Source organism: Chelonia mydas, chromosome 5 (assembly GCF_015237465.2).
Source record: "Chelonia mydas isolate rCheMyd1 chromosome 5, rCheMyd1.pri.v2, whole genome shotgun sequence".
Lineage (NCBI taxonomy): Eukaryota > Metazoa > Chordata > Testudines > Cheloniidae > Chelonia > Chelonia mydas.
Window position 1 is genome coordinate 118335609 of NC_051245.2, and position 23381 is coordinate 118358989.

The 23381-nt window shown below is 44.0% G+C and overlaps 1 protein-coding gene across 2 annotated transcripts in view; it reads right to left on the minus strand.

Annotated features, from left to right (window-relative positions):
• PTBP3 (polypyrimidine tract binding protein 3) overlaps positions 1 to 23381 on the minus strand; it is a 125466-nt gene that overhangs the window by 67064 nt on the left and 35021 nt on the right. The gene's annotated exons all lie outside the window — the stretch shown is intronic.

A 23381-nucleotide genomic window follows, 5' to 3' on the forward strand; every position in this document is an offset into this window, starting at 1 on the left:
TATATTTAATATCTCAAGATAAGCAGCTTTTAACCATGTGCAGATTTGTTTGATCAGACCTACCATAAAAACAAGTCTAGAGATATCCAAGGACTCAACTAAATATCAATTTAAGCAACACAAAAATGAACAATTTTGAAATGATACAATATTTAGTTGTAAACATGTCACTAGTCATACAAGTCATCATGTCTGTTATACATTACAACAGCAATATAGTATGTGAAAAAGTTCATTATGAAAAATGTTACTCTATTTCCAATAGTCACTTTAAAAAGTTGACTCAAACTGTTAACATTAGCGGATGACATATCTGGGTTTAGTCCATTTTCTGACAAAGACATGCAAAAGTTGTTTGTTTTTTTAAAGATTTTTTTGGAGGGAAACCCCACACTAAACTGGAAAGGTTAATGAGGCCAACAAGGGGCCAATTAAGCGGACAGGTCATAGCTGATGAGAAGTAGGTAGCCGAGGGGTCAGCAATCTATGGCACACGTGCCAAAGACAGCACGAGAGCCAATTTTTAATGGCACGCTGCTGTCTGCCGGGAACATTAAAAATCCTGCCTGGCCCGGCCCGCTCTTCTCTGCCCCCCCCCGCCCCCCCTGCTCTCTCCTCGCAGGGCAGGCAAGCTTCCCCCTCCCCCCGCCTCTTCCCCCAGCGTGCTGGGTTCCTGCCCCTCCTTCTCTCCCTCCCTGCAGCCGATCAGCTGGCAGCTCTTGCTACGGAGGGGAAGAGGGAAAAGAGGAGCCGCAGCATGCTTGCGCTCTCTGCTCCGGGGACCTTGGGGAAGGGGGGGTGGAATCAGGACATATCCCCTCCAGCCCCCTGCCATGAACCGCTCAGGGTAGGGGGCTGGGAGCACCCCCATACCCCCAGCCCTCTGCCTTAACTCCTGCACTCCCCCACACCCCTCTGCCCTGACCCCTCCGCACACACACCCAGCCCTCTGCCCTCACCCCTGCACCCCCCACATACCCTAGCCCCGTGCCGTGACCCCTGCAACCCCCCACAACCCCAGCCCTGACTCCGGCACCCCACACACATCCCCACCCCCCACCCTGACTCCTGCACTCTCCTCACACACACCCAGCCCCCTGCCCTGAGTCCTGCACCCCCCCACACATACCCAGCCCCCCCACATCCCATGCCCTGACTCTTGCACCCCCCACATCCCCACCCCCACCCTGAGCACCAAACGGGAGCTCCTGCACATATACACACCCCCACATTCCCACCTGCACCCCTTGCACCAAATGGGAGCTGCCCAGCTAAGCACTCCACACCCAAACCTCCTGCCCCAACCCTGAGCCCCCTCCCTCATTCTAGCTCCTGGCCAGACCTTGCACCCCAACCCCCAGCCTGCTCCTTCACCCCCAGCCCTGTTCTCAGCGCACTCCCACCCTCATCTCAGTGCAGAGAGAGGAAGAGAATGGCTAGAACCAGGGAGAAGGTAGGTACCTACTCTACGTGGACAGGGCCGGGACCCCAGACTGGCAGTGGGGCTGAGCAGGGCCAGCAGCTGGGACTCTGGCTGGCAGGAGCCGGCGGATGGACCCCATGACCAGCAGCGGGCTGAGACACTCAGCGCACTGCCAGTCTAGGGTCCCGGCCACTGGCCCCACTCAGCCCACTGCCGGTCTGGGGTTCTGGCTGCTGGCCCCTTCTTGCCAGCCGTGGTCCCGGCCGCAGGCCCCGCTCAGCCCGCTGCTGGCCTAGGTGAATGGAACCCCAGGCCGGCAGCGGGCTGAGCTGGCCAGCGGTGTAAGATCAGCATTTTAATTTAATTTTAAATGAAGCTTCTTAAACATTTTGAAAACCTTGTTCATATACGACAATAGTTTAGTTATATAATATATAGACTTATAGAGAGAGACCTTCTAAAAAATGTTAAAATGTATTGTTGGCACGCGAAACCTTAAATTAAAAAGTGAATAAATGAAGACTCGGCACACCACTTCTGAAAGGTTGCCGACCCCTGAGGTAGCCTAAGTAACCACAGACTGATGAAGGAGCCCAGCTGAGAAGGAACAGGCAGGGCTAGTATAAAGCCAGGAGGTTGGCAGCAGAAAAGGACTGCAGGGAGGGAGCCTGTAGCCACACTCCTGCTTTAAGAAAAGGAATACTTGTGGCACCTTAGAGACTAACAGATTTATTTGAGCATAAGCTCCTTTTCTTTTTGCAGATTCAGACTAACACAGCTGCTACTCTGACTCCTGCTTTAGAGAGGGCAGGAAGGAAACCCAGGTGGTGAGCAGAACCCTAGGGACTCCTAAAAGAAGGGTTTAAAGAGTGGAAGCCTAAGACTGGCGGAGCAGCAAAAGTCTCAGGGAAAGGGCAGCAAAGTGGTACCTCACAGACCTTGACTGTGGATTAGAAGGTCCCTGAGCTGGAATCCGGAGTAGAGGGCAGGCCCAGGTTTCCCAACCAGCCATTGGGGAAGTGGCAGAGTCAGGGCAGAGAGAGAGAAAATGGCCATTTTGGATAGAGAGACTTTGATAACTCCCGGAAGGGGGAAAAGCACAGTGACCTGGCCGGAGGGCAAAGCCACGAAGAGAGCACCTTGAGTCACAGAGGGAGAGGTGGCCAGGTGCGAATGAGCAACAGAAGGGGGGCGTCAGACTGGAAAGGAGCTAATCCACATAACAGTGAGGTGGCGCCTTAGCAGGGAGAGAATTCAGTTAAAGGAAGAATATAGACCAAGGAATGTTTTAGTTGAAAATTTAAATCCAAAGTCAGCCAAGACACTTTTTAAAAGGGATGCTTCTAAATCAGAGTTTAAGGCCAAAGAGACATCAAATCATCTTGTCTGACCTCCTGTATGTCACCAGACACCAACACTTTCTGAGCACTTGCACACTAAATCCAACAACCGAAAATAGACCAAAGTATTACAGTCCACAGGAGACTAAACTATTATGTTCCACATGCAGAGAATAGGAGGGACCGATGGGGCACCGCTGCCCAAGGCTTCTGCAATGGCAGGGGAATGATTACATAAGATATACCCAGATAATACTGACAAGTGACCTGCACCCACACCTGCAAAAAAAATGTAAACATTCCCTCTCTCCCCCTCCAGTTCACTGCCAATCTGATCTGAGGAAAATTTCTTCCCAACCCTACATATGGTGATCAATTAGACCTTGAGTATATGAGCAAAAACCAACCAGCCAAGCACTTCGGAGCGAGAATGTTTGGTGCTACCCAGAGCCCCATCCCTCTCCATCCAAAGTCCTATCTCCAGTTGTGGCCATCCCTGGTGGTTCAGAAGATGATTTAAAAAAAACAAACAAACAAACAAAAACAGAATACACTTAGGGGCGAGAGGGAGAATACCCTCCTGGCCCCTACAGGTGGCCAGCTGAAATCCTGAAATATGAGCTTTTAAGGTCATAAGACAAATAGGAAGTGAGCACCAAGGCGGATGAACCCTGCCCCTTACCCTCACAAGCAAACCCATCATACAATCACATTCCTCAATTTGTCCAGTTATTAGAACTAATTAAGTTGCTATTAATTAACTCCCATTGGGAGGCTGTTAAAGAAATTCACCCCGATGGTCAGAACCCTTTTAATTTCCAGCCTGAATTTGTTCATTGCCAGTTTATATCCATTTTTTTTGGTGCCAATATTGCCATTTATCTTAAAAGATATTCACCTTTCCCAGTATCTACCCCCCAAATATATTTATAACATTTATAAATATATTAAATACAATAGCCACCTTAAAAGGTAATTTTTTCAGTTTATAAATTGAAATGATTTTGCAATGGCATTTTTGAAAAAGAGGTAATTTCTCAAAAAAAAAAGTTTCACATTATAAAACTTCTTCCTCTAAGAAATGTTTAAGAAAAGAGATGGGACAGCAGATGGATCCTGGGCATCTGATTCAGTAAAGCACTTAAGTACCTATTTCACTTTAAGCACACATTTAAATTCCTTTCAAGTCAATGGGACTTAAACGCATTATTCTTCACATTTTCGGAATCAATTCCTGCTCCGCAAAGCTTCCAGAATCTTATGGAGAACAGTGTCTCTGAATTAGGATGAACCTTTAAACACACAATTAATATTACGTATATCTCGCTGAACTAAGGTCTGGAACATTATGGGAAATGCGTTCAACAGACAAGGACCCCTCATCAAAAGTGCTCTGCCACAAACCCTCTGATATTTAAGTGTAGGCCAGAATATCATTTTATTCATCCCAGCTGATCTCAGTTGCTGCCATAGCATATGCTAGAAAAGGCAGTCTCCCAACTAGCCAAGAAAAAGCCATGTAGATCAAAGACGACACTTTGAACTATGTCTGAAAGAGAAAAATAGGCCAGTGCAGTTTCTAAAGAGCAGGTAAAGGATTTCATAAAACAAATACTCTTCAACAGGCTAAATCATTCTGAACCAGTTGAACCTTCTTTCTCAACCCGGGGTCTGCAGCCCCCTTGGGATCTGTGAGCAGGTTTCAGGGGGTCCTCCACGCAGGGCCAGCATTAGACTTGGTGGGGCCCAGGGTAGAAAGCCAAAGATCCACCACGCTGAAGCCCAGGGCCCTGAGACCCACCACCTGGGGCCGAAGCCAAAGCCTGAGCAATGTAACTTTGAGGGGGCTCCTGTGGCCCGCGGCCCCAGGCAATTACCCTACTTGCTCCCCTAACACCGGCCCTGGCTTTTGTACGCAGAAAACCAGTTACTGCGGCACAGGTAGGCCATGAAGTTTTTATAACATATTGCGGGGGGCTCAGAAAGAAAAGGTTGAGAACCCCTGGTACAGAAGACACAAAGGTATGGATTACTATGGAGAGAGAGTCAGTTCCAAAAGAAAAGGTTACCATCACCCAGCCAGATATAAATGAGTCAAGGTGGGTAACCACTGTCACCTGAGACTAGGGTGATCAGACAGCAAATGTGAAAAATTGGGACAGGGGATGGGGCGTAATAGGAGCCTATATGAGAAAGGCCCCAAAAATCGGGACTGTCCCTATAAAATCGGGACATCTGATCACCCTATCTGAGACTTTTAAGGGCAACTACAAATACATGGAAATGCCCCAAACTGCAAACCTTTGGGTGATATGAATAAGTCTCCTTATGGCGAAAGCCATTTCTACCTTACCCCCCAGAATTCCTCCTCCCTCCCTATCAACTCTGTCTCAACCAGAATGAGTATCAGCCAGTTCACTGTCACCCTAGTCCCATTCTTGGCTAGGCACTGGGAATAGTACAGACACTGTGTCCTCTGGGCCTGATAGTGCTGTATGTCGTTTGAATACCAGTACCACAGACTAAACTGTCTCATCTCCCTAGAGGCTAACACACAATGAATAGAAAGGATATAAAACAAAGCCTTGCACAAGCTTACAACAGATATCTCCAAGCAGAAGAACTGCTCCTGGCAAAGAACTGATATGACAAGGTTCAAAGGTAAGTTTCAATGTTGTCTCATCTATAACCGATTGAGAGGTCACCATTACAATAAGGGAACATTACTCAAATACATTTTATACCAACTGAAAAACTGGCTGTTCTTTAAAAATAGATTAAGGCCAGCTACTCAGGAGAGAGACCAGTAGTGACAGTTTTGCTAACATATGTATCTGTGTTGGATCATATTAAAGAAGTTCTGTATTAAAATCACAAATGAGTTTGATTCCCCATAGTTTAAATTCCAGGGTATTACTAATTAAGAGGTCTCTTGGTTTTTGGTACTGGTTCTCTCCCTCTCTGTGTGAAACTTGCAAGCTGCTAATTGTGTTAGTACATTCTAAGACAGAGTCTGTTCTCAAAGCAATTCACAGAGAGAGAGAGAGACTCAAAGCAATACTCTAACAACAGAAACAGCACCCAGAAACTCCCCGCCCTTTTGTTGTATTAACAATTGTGATTGAAATAGAGATAGAGGATGTATGTGGATGGATGCTTGGTGTGGATAATAACTGAATGATCAGGGAGGTGCCAGCCTAAGAATCCAGTGTCCATCGGCTGAAGAAGGCGTCAAGTGGAAATAACCATAGGACCCCCGGAGGGCAGACTGGAATCCACCCAACAGCCTCAAGAATGGGAGAACCAAAGAACAAGATAACATCTTGGAGCCGTCAGGAATGTGCCATCTGCTGATTGATTCAGCAACAGCATGATGCAGCAATTCCCATAGACTGGCATAGGAAGAAATTCCTATAAAAATAGACTCTAAAAAGTGAGAACTTTGGGGTCTGATTCTGCAAACCAACTTCCAGGAGCATCAGATGAGCATCTGACAAGGCCCTGCTCCCTCCTCATGTCCAGGCCACCTGGCCAGTGGCTTGGCATGAGCAACTCTAAGGCTGGTAACTATGATAACAACTTTGCAGAACCTGTGTGTGTGTGTGTGTGAATGAATGTGTGAATAAAGATGAGATTGAATGGAATGTTATAGCTATAACTAACTGCTTACTATGATAACAACCTTGCAGAATCTGTGTGTGTGTGTGTGTATGAATGAATGTGTGAATAAAGATGAGATTGAATGGAATGTTACAGCTGTAACTAACTGCTTACTATGATTCTTTCTGTATTCACAATAAATGTGGTATTTTGCCTTTTTCCCTTTAATAAGATCCTGCTGGTTTTTATTTTATTGGTACAACATCTGCAGCTTCATTAGGAGGTTATGAAAACTTGTACTAGCAGGATCTTGAAAATTCACATAAGATGTCGTTCTGGTGTAAATCTTGACATGAAAAAACTAAATGTCTGCATTAATGAATTATTCACGTACACGTCATGGCAGAACATTGTTGCCTGATTTTAAGGGGATTAATATTATTGTTTATATAATAAAAGTTATAGGCTAGCCAATTGATCTGATCAGAAGATAATAAGGTTCGTGTCCCAGAATCACGCTACACAGAGTCTTGCAAGGTCCCTGGGGATGTACAAGGACACATGCTGAGAGCAAAATACAGCCTTAAAGACTTTTATTGATATAAATGGAATAGTAATCAAATGAAAAAGTAATCCACCAGAACTAAAAAGGAAATAGTACTATTCTAGAGGTTCATGTGGTATCATTAGCTATAAAACTTCCTAGATAAACATACTCTCACTTTTCCTTGAGAACCTGGTGGTAAGGGACAAAGGACCAGCCTCATCTCTGGCATGCCAAACAAGAGTCTGATGGTTCCTCACTACTCAAATGGAAGATGAAAATTTAGGAGAAGCTAGCAAGGCCAGAAACAAAGCCAAGAAAGACCCCCCCCCCGCCCCTCCAAAATAACTAAACTAATAAAAATTGGTGGTTGCCTCTCTTCTAGAGCCTGAGCACCACATTCCCAACCTTCCATGTCCAAATTTAATTTAATCACTGACATAATATCAGGGTATGCTTATTCTATAGGCTGGCATATTACTCCTGGTGGAATTCTGCACCACCGCACATGTGCAAGATTTATGGCCCCACAAATTTCTTTACTTCCCCGCAAAAAAATGACTGACAGCAAAGCAAAGGGAAGCCTCAAGAGCAGTCATGTGACCCTCCCCAGCAGTGTTTCGGGTGCCCAGGGTAGCCGGCAGAGACGTAAATTACTGTGGAGCAGGGGGCGGGACTGGGGGAGGCCAGACTCCCTACCGTGCACTGAGCTCAGCTGTTTGTCCTGGCTAGGCTGGGGAGGACAGGACTTCCTCTTCCCCTGCACGGCATCCAAGGCTGGGTCAAACCCACGCCCAGATTTCTCCCCCAGCTGCAGGAAGCTGCGCAAACTCCTTCCACCACCACTGACCCCGCTTCCTGAGCCCATCACTCTTCAGCTGCAGGGGGAGGGGTCCCTGTACAGGGAGCTGCTTCCACATCCACCCAACCCCCATGCATCCAGACCCCCTCATTCCCAGACCCTCCCACCAAACCTCGCTAATCTGCGCTCAGACCTCCCCGCTCCGATGAGCCCCACTCCTGTGCACCTGGACCACCCCGATGAGCCACACACACCCAGATCCCACCCCACCGAGCCCCAGTCAGCTGCACCCGGATCCCCACTGAGCCTCACTTGTCCAACATCTGGATTCCCACACCTAGACGCCCCTGCCAAGCTCTACCCCCCCATATCCAGACCCCCACAGAGCCCAAACCACCTTCACCTGGATCCCCCTACAGAGTCCCATTACTGTTGCACCCAGAGCCCCCCAACAAGCCCGTGTGTATTCAGATCCCTCCTGCACCTGGATCCCCCACTGAGCCACCCGCACCCAGACTGCCCCACACAGAGCCCTCTCAACCCACATCTGGCTCTCCCTACACTAGGCCCCTTCACACTTGGATCCTACCTTGCTGAGCCTGCCTGCCCACACCTGCTGCACCTGACACGGGGCGGCGGGTGCTTCTGGGGCAGGCCAAGTCCTTGTGCCATGTCAGGGTTGGGTGCAGCCTCACCACTGAGTCCGTGTCTGGAGTGGAGGGAGCGGCACAGTGATCTCCCACCTCTGTGCAGCCAGTGGCCTGTACTCCCCAGTGCCATGCTGGAGCCTCCACATTTATTTCACTGACAAATTTTGCAGAATTCTGCAGAATTTTAAAATATTGTATGCAGAACTTTTAATTTTTTGGAGCAGAATGCCGCCAGGAATAAAGACATTATCTGATATAAGAAAGTATTGCATAAATAAAAACATTAAGAACATCTGCAAAACCTAAATTCTTCTTAATACTTCAGAAGTCAGACTGCAGTACATTTTAATAGCTATACCACTACACAGACAATACTAAAATTCAGTCAGTAAAGATGAACAGATGACTTAGTTGCCAACTCAGAGGGCCAAGATATTCTTAATGTCATACTGACGAAGTACTACTTTTCAAGATTAGTGGGAAAAAAAGTGTAATTTTACAGCACTCAGAAGCATGCTAGACATCTCACAGAACTGAAATTGTACATAAGCCCCACCCTGAAGAGCTCTCAATTTATTGTCATTCCCCAAAACTGCCATTATAGAACTAGATATCAGTATCTGTACTAAGAAAAGGAGTACTTGTGGCACCTCAGAGACTAACAAATTTGAGCATAAGCTTTCGTGAGCTACAGCTCCGATGAAGTGAGCTGTAGCTCACGAAAGCTTATGCTCAAATAAATTTGTTAGTCTCTAAGGTACCACAAGTAATTCTTTTCTTTTTGCAGATACAGACTAACACAGCTGCTACTCTGAAAAATATCTGTACTTTCAGGGGAAATACTTTCTGGAAAGTTACTTTCCAAAAGAATGAGTCACAAGCCAATGCCTGGACATTTGGACTGCTCTCTCCACATCTTTAGTGCTCTTTCAGCTTTCACGCTGAGGCCTGGACTCTACCACAAAACTAGATCGACATAAGTTACCTTACGTTTACCTATCTGTGCATGCATCCACACTCAAATGTGTCTCTGGTTATCAGGAGTGCCCTGTTAAGGTGACACACTAAAACCACTTCTCCGAATAGCGTTGATCCATGGTTGACATACCAAGGTTGACGTGGTGCAAGTGTAGACCTATGTCGATCCTAGCAATCCCCCAGCAGCGCTCTCATAATGCCTTATTCCCTCTGGTCACAATAGTAAACTCCACTGCCCAGGGTAATGGAAACCAGAAGCCACCCACCTTTTAAAAACCTACTGTGTATTTTTGAAATGCTTCTCTCCCCCACCCCGATTACCCATCTTGGAGAGCACACCCAGGAGTGGCAACAGGACAATGTTACACTCTCACAGAGATGTAGGTCTAATAGTCGAAGGGAAGGTCCTGATTAAGCCCTTCATAAATTGTACAGAAGCTGGGTGAGTAAAGATAGAACATCTTTCTACTAGACGGAGGAAGGCACTAGTCGCTGTTAAGTGTACCCATAGCAAACTGAGGGCCAGAAGTCTTTAAGGAGAGAAAACAGTTTAGGATAACTGGAATGCTCTAGTGAATGTCAGTGGAGACATGCCCAGATCAAAAAAGCACCTCCATTTAGCTAGGTAGCAGGCTCTAGCAGAATCCTTTCTACTTTGGTTAAGGATCTCCTGAACAGAGGCAGAGCACGAGCGCTCTATTTCCAATGCCCATATAAACACTATACCGTGAGATGGAGTGAGACCGGGTTGGGGTGCTTGATTTTCCTCCGGTCCTGGATTAGGAGATCCGGAAATGGGCCGGTCCTGAATAATGGGTGTATGGACATCATTAAAAGTTCCATGAGCCAGAACTGGCTGGGCACTGGTAGAGTGCTAGGAGGAGGATGGTGGCTCTGTTGTGACAGATCTTCCCTATAATTTTTGGTAGTAGGGAGGAAAGGTGTATCTGATATTATATATCAAGGCCAACAGGAGAGCATCACCCTGGGAATCGTGACCCATGGCTCCCCTGGAACAACACAGGGGACGTTTTCTGTTCACTTGGGATGTAAAGAGGTCCCATAACAGAGTACCTCATGCAAAAATATCTTGGTTAGGATTATGTCGTGAATCTCCCATTTATGGTCTGCAGAAAAGCTTCTGCTTAATCTGTTTGCCAGGGAAGTACACAGTCATGCAGTCCCTGTTTGGCCAGTAAGTTGAGTGGAACCAAGCTTGCAGATACTGCAAGTGGACTCTGGTGAATGGCATCACATAGGTGCTTATGGCCATGTGGCCTAACAGCGAGACACACTGGTGCACCACAGTTTGCGGTTTGCAGGTGATGCAGAAGAAGTTATTCACTTTGCGCAGTAACGCTGGTTCTTTGAGATGTGTCCCCCAATGTGTGCGCCACTGTACGTGTGCCTGCGCTGCTGATCAGAGGACATTCATAGCAGTGTCCATGACCACGCATGGGTGGTCTCTCCTCATGCTACACCATGAGGCTAGTCAGCGTGCACAGACTAACCCCCAGAGTTCCTTCTCTACCACAGAGTCATAGACAAGAACTCCGAAGTAGAGGGGGCATTGTGGGGCACCCATAGGGAGTCACGTCTCAAAGAACCATTGTTACTGCACAAGGTAAGTAGCTTCTTCCTAGAGTAGTGTCCCTATGAGTGCACCACTGCAGGTGACTTCTGAGCAGTACCCCTTCTGGAGGGCTGGGACTTTGAAGATGGGTCAGTTACAGAAGACAGCACTGTGGAGCCGAATATGGCATTGGAGGAAGAGTCCCCAGCGACCACAGAGTGTTCTGTGAAAGTGGCAGGACACTTTCTATTGCCGCTGCCACCCCCCTCAATGTAAAAAAGATTCCACTTCTTGCTGAAGCATCAGTTGGTGGGAGTGGTTCCTGAAGAGGGATTGGGAAGGGAATTTGTGAGGAGGGAAGGACAGAAACTCTATGGAGTATTCCTGATTGATAATCTCCAGGACCCAACAGTCCATCTTCATCTTATTCCAGCTGTGGGCAAAGAAAGTAAGACGGCTTCCAAAGGTAACAGGAGAAGAAGCGGGTGGCATCAGTGGTGGTACACAGGTCTCAACTTGTATGTCAAAAAACAGCCTTTGGGCTGCTGTTGGGAATAAGTGGAGGCTGTGGTAGTAGAGGGAGCTGTGAATCAGAACTTCTAAATCCTCAGGCTTCTGCACAGAGACTCCCTGGATGCTGGTAACAGGGAGCATGTGGAGGGGGTGGTCTTGGTCTGGTGTTTGCTTCTGGGGGCTGGAGTATAAATTCCCAAGGACTGCAGAGTAGATCTTGAGGCTTTTAGTGAATGAAGGAGGACACAATTACAACTCTGGCCACGAGGCGGTAAGAAGGAACTGGAGAGGCGTCGACCCGCACTGCTTTTTATGCCCTGGGTTGGAGCAGGAAGGGAGCTACAGGTCACAAAACACAGCTTTGAAGAATTTCTGGACTTGGGCTCGTGGCACGCATGCATACCCACGTGTGGAATACACACAGGGACCATCACTGAAAGAATCACCACAGCTTCACATACTAAATTAGCAGGGCTGTCAAGTGATTAAAAAAATTGTGATTAATTGCAATGTTAAATAATAACAGAATACCATTTATTTAAATATTTTGGATATTTTCTACATTTTCAAAGATACTGGTTTCAAATACAACACAAAATACAAAGTGTACAGTGCTCGCTTTATATTTATTTTTGATTATAAGTATTTGCACTGTAAAAAAACAAAAGAAATAGTATTTTTCAGTTCACCTAATACAAGTACTGTAGTGCAATCATGAAAGTTGAACTTACAAATGTAGAATTATGTACAAAAACCTGCATTCAAGAATAAAACAAATGTAAAATTTTAGAGCCTGCAAGTCCACTAAGTCCTACATCTTGTTCAGCCAATCACTCAAACAAGTTTGTTTACATTTGCAAGAGATAATGCTGCCGGCTTCTTGTTTACAATGTCACCTGAAAGTAAGAACAGGTGTTCTCATGGCATTGTTGCAGCTGCAGTCGCAGATTTTACGTGCCAGATGCACTAAAGATTCATATGTCCCTTCATGTTTCAACCACCAGCCCAGAGGACATTCGTCCATGCTGATGACGGGTTCTGCTCGATAACGTTCCAAAGCAGTGCAGACCGACGCATGTTCATTTTCGTTATCTGAGTCAGATGCCACCAGCAGAAGGTTAATTTTTTTTTTTGGTGGTTCGGGTTCTGTAGTTTCCGCATCAGAGTGTTGCTCTTTTAAGAATCCTGAAAGCATGCTCTACACCTCGTCCCTCTCAGATTTTGGAAGGCACTTCAGATTCTTACATCTTGGATTGAGTGCTGTAACTATCTTTAGAAATCTCACATTGGTACCTTCTCTACATTTTGTCAAATCTGCTGTGAAAGTATTCTTAAAATGAACATGTGATGGGTCATCATCTGAAATTGCTATAACATGAAATATATGGCGGAATGTGGGTAAAACAGACCAAGGGACATACAATTCTCCCCCAGGCAGTTCAGTCACAAATTTAATTAACACTTTTTTTTTTTTAAATGAGCGTCATCAGCATGGAAGCATGTCTTCTGGAATGGTGGGGCATACGAATGTTTAGCATATCTGGCACATGAATACCTTGTAATGCTAGCTACAAAAGTGCCATGCAAATGCCTGTTCTCACTTTCTGGGGACATTGTAAATAAGAAGAGGGCAGCATTATCTCCTGTAAATGTAAACAAACTTGTTTGTCTTAGCTATTGGCTGTACAAGAAGTAAGACTGAGTGGACTTGTAAGCTCTGAAGTTTTACATTGTTTTGTTTTTGAGTGCAGTTATGTAACAAAAAAAATCTACATTTGTAAATTGCACTTTCACGACAAAGCGATTGCACTACAGTACTTCTATAAGGTGAACTGAAAAATACTATTTCTTTGTTCATCATTTTTACAGTGCAAATATTTATAATAAAAATATATGCTTGATTTCAATTACAACACAAAATGTTATATATATGAATGTAGAAAACATCCAAAATATTTAGTAAATTTCAATTGGTATTCTATTGCTTAACAGTGCAATTGAAACTGTGATTGATCGTGATTAATTTTTTTAATCAATAAGTTAACTGTAAGTTAACCGAGTAAGTTAACTGCGTAAGTTAACTGCGATTAATCGACAGCCCTATAAATTAGCGATGCTCACCACTTTGTACTGCTTCAAATCAAAAGCCTAACGCAGAATGAAACCCGAAGTACACAGTGTAGAAGTTTTGCCTTATCTTCAGAAAGCTACATATCCACTGGCCCGCAAATCAGGCTTCCTTTGAGACAATATTTCTCCCTGAAACATCCAGAGCAAGAACATTTTGCAGAAGGCACTTAATGCCAAATAATATTTCAGCCAAAAAATATTTAAGAAAGGAGTAGCTCCCAACAAGTGTGGTCCCAAATCTTAAAAAATAAATAGGCCAGCCAAGAACTTGCATATCAAGAGTGCTGAGCAGTCTCTTATTGGTAAGGCTACAATTTCATTCACAGTAATTGTAAATTTGAATAAGGTTAATTATCCCACAACAATGGCTCTTGTCCCATGGGCCTTGGCCTGGCTCCCCACTCCATGTGTTGTGACCTGGGTCCACTTGGTCACGCATCTGCTCAGGTTTGGTGCACCTGCTGCTTCATAGATGGAGACAGATTTCAAAAATATGAACCAATCATAACTGAAGCAGTGCTGTCTTAATGAGTCCGAAAACAGCTTGAAATGGAAACCACCTAAATCTTCTCAATGAGGTTGACTAAAACATCCATCTAATACAGGGGTCAGCAACCTTTCAGAAGTGGTGTGCCAAGTCTTCATTATTCACTTTAAGGTTTCACGTGCCAGTAATACATTTTAACGCGTTTTAGAAGGTCTCTCTCTATAAGTCTTTATATTGTATAACTAAACTATTGTTGTATGTAAAGTAAACAAGGTTTTCAAAATGTTTAAAAAGCTTCATTTAAAATTAAATTAAAATGCTGATCTTACACCGCCGGCCCGCTCAGCCCACTGCCAGCCTGGGGTTCCGTTCACCTAGGCCGGCAGCAGGCTGAGCGGGGCCTGTGGCTGGGACCCCGGCTGGCAAGGGGCCAGCAGCCAGAACCCCAGACCAGCAGCGGGCTGAGCAGGGCTGGCGGCCAGGACCCCAGACCGGCAGTGGACTGAGTGTCTCAGCCCGCTGCTGGTCTGGCGTTCAGTTTGCTGGCTCCTGCCAGCCAGGGTCCCAGCTGCCGGCCCTGCCCAGCCCGCTGCCGGTCTGGGATCCTGGCCCTGCCGACACAGAGTGGGTTCCTACCTTCTCCTTGGCTCTATCCCATTCTCTTCCTCTCTCTCTGCACTAAGCTGAGGGTGGAAGTTCACTGAACACAGGGCTGGGGGTGAAGAAGCAGGCTGGGGGTTGGGGTGTATGGTCTGACCAGGAGCTAGAATGAGGGAGGGGGCTCAGGTTTGGGGCAGGAAGTTTGGGTTTGGAGTGCTTACCTGGGCAGCTCCCATTTGGTGCGAGGGGTGCAGATGGGAATGTGGGGCTGTGTGTGTGCAGGAGCTCCCGTTTGGTGCTCAGGGTGGGGGTGGGGATGGGGATGTGGAGGGTACAAGAATCAGGCCGTGGGGTGTACCGCGGCTGGGTACGTGTGGGGGGTGCAGGAGTCAGAGCAGAGGGCTGGGGGCATGTGAGGGGTTCCAGCAGTCAGGGCATGGGGTGCTGGAGTCAGGGCTGGGGTTGTGCAGGGGTCAGGGCAGGGGGCTGGGTGTGTGGGATAGGGTCGTGGGGGTGCTCCCAGCTCCCTGCCCAGAGCAGCTCATGGCAGGGGGCTGGAGGGGATATGCCCTGATTCCACCCCCCTTCCCCAAGACCCTGTCCCCACCTCTTCTCCACCTCCTCTCTGGAGCGCGCTCCCCCTCCCTCACAAGTGCCATCAGCTAATCAGCGGCAGGAACCTAGCACGCTGGGGGAAGAGGGAGCTTGCCTGCCCTGCAAGCAGCAGCCGGCAGGACCAAGCTTCTTCACCTTGCCCCCGCGGAGGGGGGGCACAGAGAAGAGCAGGCTGGGGCGGGCAGGACTTTTAATGGCACGCTGCTGCCTGCTGGCGTCCTGGCCCACAGGCCTGCTCAGCCTGCTGCCAGCCTCGGTAAGGCCGCGGGCTGAGCGTGCCATTAAAAATTGGCACACGTGCCATAGGTTGCCGACCCCTGATCTAATATTTCCCACTGTCCTAAACTACTTCCTACAGTTCCCCAAGTGTCGGCTATGCAACTGCCAAAGTTTCCAGCTTTCCCATAGAACTTCTACAATGCAGGTATGCATTGTTAGTATAGAACTTTGCAGCATATCAAAAGCTGAAGATATAAGGACAAAGTAAAATGCACTGTTTAATATAAAATAAACAGGAGACAGTATATAGACAGATATTCATATATAAAAATATTTTTACAGGAAATTAAAACTGCCACAGAATTAAGTGTGTCTAGGGACCTTACTGCAGTATTTAAGTCCAGCTTCCCGCAGACAACACAGGCCTTTATTATAGTGCTTGTAAATACTTTTATGTTCTGCTGATCCTATTTTGTAACTTTTATAGCAATATTAAATCAGATATCCATATTCTTAGAGTAACAGTACACTATGGTGACTAGTTTTTCTTTTAGCCAGCAGTAAAAACTATCAATAACTGTATTAATTAGATTAACTAGATGTAAATTTGTAGTGTAGACCTGCCCTTAAGCTACATCAGCACCAATGCAGCTGTGTTACTGGAGCGCGTCTAGTGAAGATACTCTAAGCCGACGGGAAAGAGCTCTCCCGTTGGCTTATTAAGTCCACCTCCATGAGAGGCAATAGCTATGTCGACGGGAGAAGCTCTCTTGCCAACATAGTGCTGTCTACAGGGGGGTTTAAGGTTGGTATAACTATGTTGCTCAGGAGTGTGGATTCTTCACAGCTTCTCCCATGTAGACCAAGCCTAATCAAGAAGATCCCAAGCCTACTAACTACTTAATTCTGAAAATGGAAAGCTACTGGAAAAATGTAGCCTGGTAACACGGTCCAGTAAATTAGTTGCTAATAGATCTGAAAAAGAACTCCATCTGGATCTAAACTATGGGGATAATAAAGGAAACCTAAATTGTGCTGAATAAGGTTGCGGCAGGGAGAACCTATCTAATGAATCTTTTCCCTAGAAAATCAAGATATAAGCAAGACAGCTAAACATATCCCCAAGAAAATCCTGTTTATAAAACTGTTTTTAGTGATCGTGCCCAAAATCCTGGAATGTGAAGAAAGTTATACAAAAGCATCCAGAACTTTCCCTGAGAATGAGTGCAGCCCTTTGTGCCAGATTTCCTAGTGTTATAATACAGATGTATTGAAGAGTCTCTACATACACCAAGAGAGGAGAATCTCTTGCTTTACACCATAATATATTGAACATGAATATGATGCCCATAACAGAATTACAGAATTTGCAATGAAAAAAATTGAATGTTGAGTGCCTGAAACATAAGTGATAAACAGAGGAAGGACTCAACTTACAGGAACATGAAGTAGGAAGAACAGAACTGCCCCACTGCAAAGGGGTTGAACTTCCTCAAATATTAAAAGGAGGTGGAGGAGGAACAAACTTTTTGTTCTAGGATGCTACTGGAATCAAGCCAACTTACCACCCTCGATACAAACATGATCAAGCAATGGAACTCCAGGAACAAAAAAAGAGGAAACTAAAATAGTACAAATTAGATATGCACAATTAAGTTCCTTCCTAAAGGACAGGAGGATATGCTGGTATTTTTGAATAGCCTGCAAATTCCTCCATTGCTGAGCCATCTACAATACTTGGAGAAGAAACTAGGCATCTAAAAGCTATACAGATAAATAGGAAGTAAGAGTTTTTAAAATGGAAACCAGGAGACTGTTCTCTCAGGGTTAACATTCTTCAGAAGTTAAACAGCAAAGAAAAAATTGTAACATTTTTGTTTTCAATAGTGAGTATAATTAAAAAATGGCCTGGTTTTGAGGAAGGGAAGTTCCCTCCTTTTATAAAGTGTTTCTTTCCCAGATAGTTCATCTAAATTTCGGATAATTGTTCTATAAGGTTTTTATCCAAAAATATAACTACTATAACAAAAAGTACATTGTTTACAATTTTTTTTCCTTTTAAGGAATACTGAAAACATTACTATTAAATATTCACAAAATACAAACTGGGAAAAAAAGACAGACTCAGTAATTCTCAGTATTTCACTCAGGAAATAAGAATGGGAACAGAGTAGAAGGTGAGGAGTCAGTTTGTTAGCATACTTTTCTTCTCTGAAACAACTAACACTAAATACCTGTTACACTTTACTCTCTTCTGCAGCAAGCACATCTACAAATGCGGAGATGCAAATCCTATTTCCATAAATGAGAATTATATACATAATAGAGAATGAGCCATTTAGAACAAAATGAAAGAAATCTTCAAAAAGGCTGGAGGTAAAACAGACAAGATGAATCCATAAAAGTCTGGCATTGTAGATAAACAAAATTAACCTTACACAAAGAAGGCTGTCATGTCAACATGCCACCAAACCACCCAAATGAATTGGAGGCAAGCATCATAAACAAGCAAAGAAAACACACACAGCAGCTTAACAGGTTGATCAGCAATCTCCCTAGAAACACGCCTGTTGGTTTAACAGAGAGCGGCTGTCCAGTAAGCCTGCTTGCTCATTGGTTCAGTTCGCATGCAGGCAGCTCTATTGTCTCATGTATCAATTATTGAAGCTCTCTGCTAGATCAGTAACAAGATACTGTAGGCCTAACAAAAGCCACACAACACTGTAATTAAAGAACCATAGAAAAGGGAAGGGAAGGGATTTTTATATTGAAATTTTTTTTAAAATTTAGCATCTATGCAAAAATTAGAAACAAATGGAACTGACGAGCTTAAAACCCTCAGCCACATTACATCAGACTTTTTCAAGACAATGCCTTTAAATAGCATCTTTTCATTAAGTTGAAGAAAAGATACCTGTACATGAATTACGGCATCTTTTCACTCTCATTCAGGGGGAAAAGAATGGACTGTTCTCAAAAATAAAGCCTCTGTAAATCCAAAAGAACTTTAAATATGTTTTGTAACTGTGTACAGTTCCATACTGAAACAAGAAATATGAATTGCTTGATAGGGGCTCTAAAAACCAGCATCAGTCTGAAATCCAGTCAATTTCAATGAGTTCAAAGTAGTTTCAGATACTCCCCTTACTCAGTCCCCTCTGTCAATTTATTTGGTTTTACAATTTTTTAATTGATACATTCTCACTTTTTTCTATGTAATAAGGGAAAAGGTAAAACTGACTATCTAGAGTATTATCCAAGGCACAAGGTAAAAAACAAAATAGGAAAACATTTTCCCCAACATTGTTGAAACTGAAATAGTATTAGGTGTAACCTGTAAAAGAAAGAAGTTTACACTTCTGTCTGAATTTTTATTTCCCCCGCTGCCCTAAATTAACTATATCCATCTTAAAGGAGTAATCATATAGTCCAAGAGCCATTCTTACAATGTCACATATTACTCACATTGGGCCAAACTGTTGCCCAGCTAGTGTCACAGAGACGTAAGGAGACACAAAGTGCCCCCTTTAGCCCATCCTTTGCTGCCCGTTTCATGAGTAGGGAGGGAAGGTAGCAGCTCTGCAAAGTACATGAGTAGATGTGGAGGGAAGGTAACAGCTCTGCAAAGCCCATGTTTCCCCCTCACTCACATGGATAGAAGAGGACAAACAGGACAGGGACTGTACAGAGAAATGGCACTCAGTGCAGATATGCAAGGGAATATATGCTACATTGGATGTAGACTTGATACTGTTTACTTCCTCTGCAGAGTAGTGGGGGATTCACAGGTTCTCCAATGCTACTCCCAGGGCAGCACAGCAACAGTGTGCCTTTACTTTAGACTCATGGCAAAGCTTTAATTTAGCCCACTATTGGAAATAATTAGGAGAATATGCTGTTTTTAAAAGAAGAAAAACTTTGCCTTCCATAAAATATTTACAGTAATGATCGTAAACTTATGACATTGCTAACGGGGGAGATCAAGAAAGTAAGTTTTGTTTCCAGGCATTGAATAAGCTTGATTTTCTACTGCAATCGTATTGCTTTCTAGTGGCTGGAAGCTTGGAAAAGGGAGTGATTCCTTATGGTAAACACATGCCTAACTTTAAGTGCATGAGTAGTGCTGAATTGCGGCCTTATGGTTAGGGAGGCCAGAATTTAAATGAGGTGGAAGTCGTCAAATTTTAAAAGGGTAAAAACCCTTTTGACAGATGCATAACTCCCCATTACCTAATTTAGAAGATTTTGGAGAAAAGTTCTCTTTTCCCTATGGATGCTGTTACTGCAAGCATTTATTATAATAGAAGCAAAAAAACTATTTAGCCTTAAGTCAAACTGTAAAATACTTTAGATTTAAAACTAACACTGTATATATAAATTAAGGAAGAAAAAAAACTTAAGTTTACAAAGTCAATCACTTAAATTAGGAAATGCCAGAATTAAGATTTCCAGTGCTGCCTTAGTTCAGCCCATGTGCATATACATTATGATACAGTTGACGGACAGGATAGCTTTTTTTTTCCCCCACAGGACCCCAGAATCTGATTTCCAACACTAGTTCTTCCTGACACTACTGAACTCAAATACTGATCTTCTTAGCTATGTCAAACAACGTTTAGGATTCACATCACCAAGACTGAATGAGGCAATCAACAGTGGGATGCTGTAAATCATCTTCTCTTCGGGAAATTACTGGGCAGAAACAGGTTGGCTGCTACATTTTCTGGGACACTGGACAAAAAGATTTTTTGCTATTTGATATGTTGGATGACTTTTCTGAATTAATCCATTTCATTCTTATATTTTATCAGTAGTAATTCCTTTGAAATTAGGATGTATTGTGGAAACCAATGCCATCGTGTTATCAGGCATGCCAGGAGTAAGTTTGGTCCTTCACCTCCTATTACCGGGTCCTCAAGGAAAGGTTGCGTATGTTAGGTTAGAATAGATATGTTAGCACTAGGAGTTTTGGAATTCTTTTACTGTTTTGCAGTTATAAATTTCATGGCATTTATTATTCTTTTGTTAATCTCAATAAAGTTTTTATCAATTTGGTATTGTCCTCAGTGTAAGTGTTTTTGCCAAGCACCGCGAGAGTCCTCTCCCAATACAGAACTCTGAGTTCTTGAACCCTGTAGTCTGAATTGGACAAGAACCTGTAAATCTTCTGGTCAGATGCGATCAGTGGCAAGCCATAACTAACCCATCAAATTCAGGTCAACGATGTGGAAAGAACCCAAACAGTTTCAGCACCAGAAGCAAGAGGTGGTTCACACAAATAGCATACGTATAGCTGAAGTAACTGTAGTGACAGATTGGAAGACGATGAGACCATGGTGTCTGACGTGGGCTGCTACTACCAAGCATATCTTGGTAAAGACTGAGGGCGGTTGCTATTCCGAAAGGGAATACTCAATATTGAAAACGGTCAGAGCCCACCATGAATCTGAAGAAGTGTCTGTGGGAGGGATGAATGCCTTTGTGTAAGCAGGCGTCCTTCATGTCATGAGTAATAAAGCATGTGTCCTTTTCTAAAGCTGGGATTATTGCTGCCAATGCAACCATGAGAAATCTGAGCTTGCTAATGAAGCAGTTGAGATGGTTCAGGTTGAAAACTGGTCTCCAACCACCCTTCTTTTTGGGTACCAGGAAGTAAGTTGAGTAAAACCCTCTTCCCCTTTGTATGGTTGGAAGGATATGTTCTATCGCTCCTTGCTGCAGTAAGGAGTTCACCTCATATCTGAGAATGCTCTCTTGACAGTGGCCCCTGAAAGACTGCAGGGAGGAGGGGTTCTGGAGAATGCAGGGTTGCAAACTATCATATAGCCAGAGTGGATGACATTCAGAACCCACTTGTTTGTTGTTAGGCGACCCCCAAATGGCATGTGGGGGTTGGCAGGCATTGGGCAGAGTGTTTTGTAGTTCTCAAGCTCCCATCAAAAATAACGCTGAAAAAAAAATAGAGGCTGAAACTGGGATGCAGAGCCTGTTGCAGAGGGTGTGGGGATGTGGGAGTTTTCAACCCTGTCTCTTACGTGGTGGTCCATAGGGCCCATAATGAAAAAACAAAAAACAAAAAACTGCTGAGCCATTTGTCTAGATCTGCCCAATGGGCAGTGAAACTTCTTTTTAGGAGCAGATGTGTAGGTCCCCAACAAGCAGAGGATAGCCCTGGAGTTCTTCTGAGTGTGGAGGGACTCGTGTCTTCTGGTTGAAGAGTCTGATTCATCGAAGGGGAGGTCCTCAGTGGTATTCTGGACTTCCCTAGGGATTTTGTACAAATGCCATTGAAATCAAGAAACTAAAAAGATTGCTGTACTTTGAATTAAGCTTATATATCTTAATATATTTGTTTAAATGATGTCCCTTCCATTTGTGACTATAAAAAAAATAAGCAGAATTAAAATGTAGAACACTTTTGCAGTCATCAACAAGCAGTTCCTTGCTTGAATAGTCTTAAGTATAAAGTGACTGTAAATGTACATCTTAAAACTATTCAGGAGAGAGGAAAACTAATCCTTTTCTCAGATGAAGCAGGTACCCTGCATCATGATTTCACCTGGTAGCCAGCTTTTACTTTCTTCTAATCTGCTTTGCATGTTTTATTATACAACAAGGAATTCCCAGATATTTTTAAATTGAAGCCTTAAAACAGATTTGATATTTACAAAAAAAAAAGTTAAAGAGATTGATGTAGCAAAACATTTTTCTGAAATGCTACAAATCCATCTATATATTAGATTATTGCCAACTCAATTTACATCACAAGTCTCTTGATGTTTGGTTTTTTATTTTGGTGAGCTAGCTAATTTATGATTTTTCATAGCTTGGGGTTGGCTATACTGCACTTACCTACAACTTTCAAACCACTACATTACTCAGACCCAGATCTTGGATACACTTGTTTATTTAATGACAGGTTTCAGAGTAACAGCTGTGTTAGTCTGTACTCGCAAAAAGAAAAGGAGTACTTGTGGCACCTTATAGATGCATCCGATGAAGTGAGCGGTAGCTCACGAAAGCTCATGCTCAAATAAATTGGTTAGTCTCTAAGGTGCCACAAGTACTCCTTTTCTTGTTTATTTACTTATACAGGTCATAAACAGGTTTCAGCAACAGACTGCAACAACACTCCACTTTTCTCCTTTTCATTTAAAAACAGCGTTTCTATCCTTTTCGGCAGCAGAGACAGATAACTTTAAAACAGTGAAGCAGTATAAACAGATGCAGTAATGCCCAGATGAAATCTGTAGGACAGCCTGAAAACAATAAATCTAAAAGGTATGAACCACAACATTCATCTCAATCGAGGTCCTGTGGGACTCTGCAATTCAGCAATTATGGAATTCGGCATTTTTCACATAACTTTATGAAATGGAGAATTTTTGCCATGGAGATCCTCTTTCAGTTCTAATCTCTTTGTAGCTCTATGAGTTTTATTATAACTGAGAAGGAAACCATTCTTCCATGTATAACCACCACCCCATTCCAATTTTGCCAAACTGCCTGACATTTCACTTATGTGCTCTTGTACCCAAGTAGGAATTTTCTAGAAAGTTTCCTTGTTGGCTCCATGTAATATATGAAAGTTGCATGCCCATTAGAGGAGGAATTGCAAGGGTAAAATAATAAGCAGCCAAATGGCAAGACAGGTCTACTCGGGGAAGAGAGAGAAGGAATAGCACAGAGCTATTTGGGTATGGGAAGTTTCTCCGGAGATGAAGCAAGCTACATGATAAAAGGTATGCCAAGGCAGAAAGAAGCCTCTCCAGTAGTTCAGGAACTGTTCCCTCAACACTTTACAGGAATCCATTCTAGTAGGAAAGCAAGGAGGCAGATGGCAAGTGGCAATCTAGGAAATGGGGAGGAAGTCACAAGGTGAGACCATTAGGAACAAGGAGTATTAT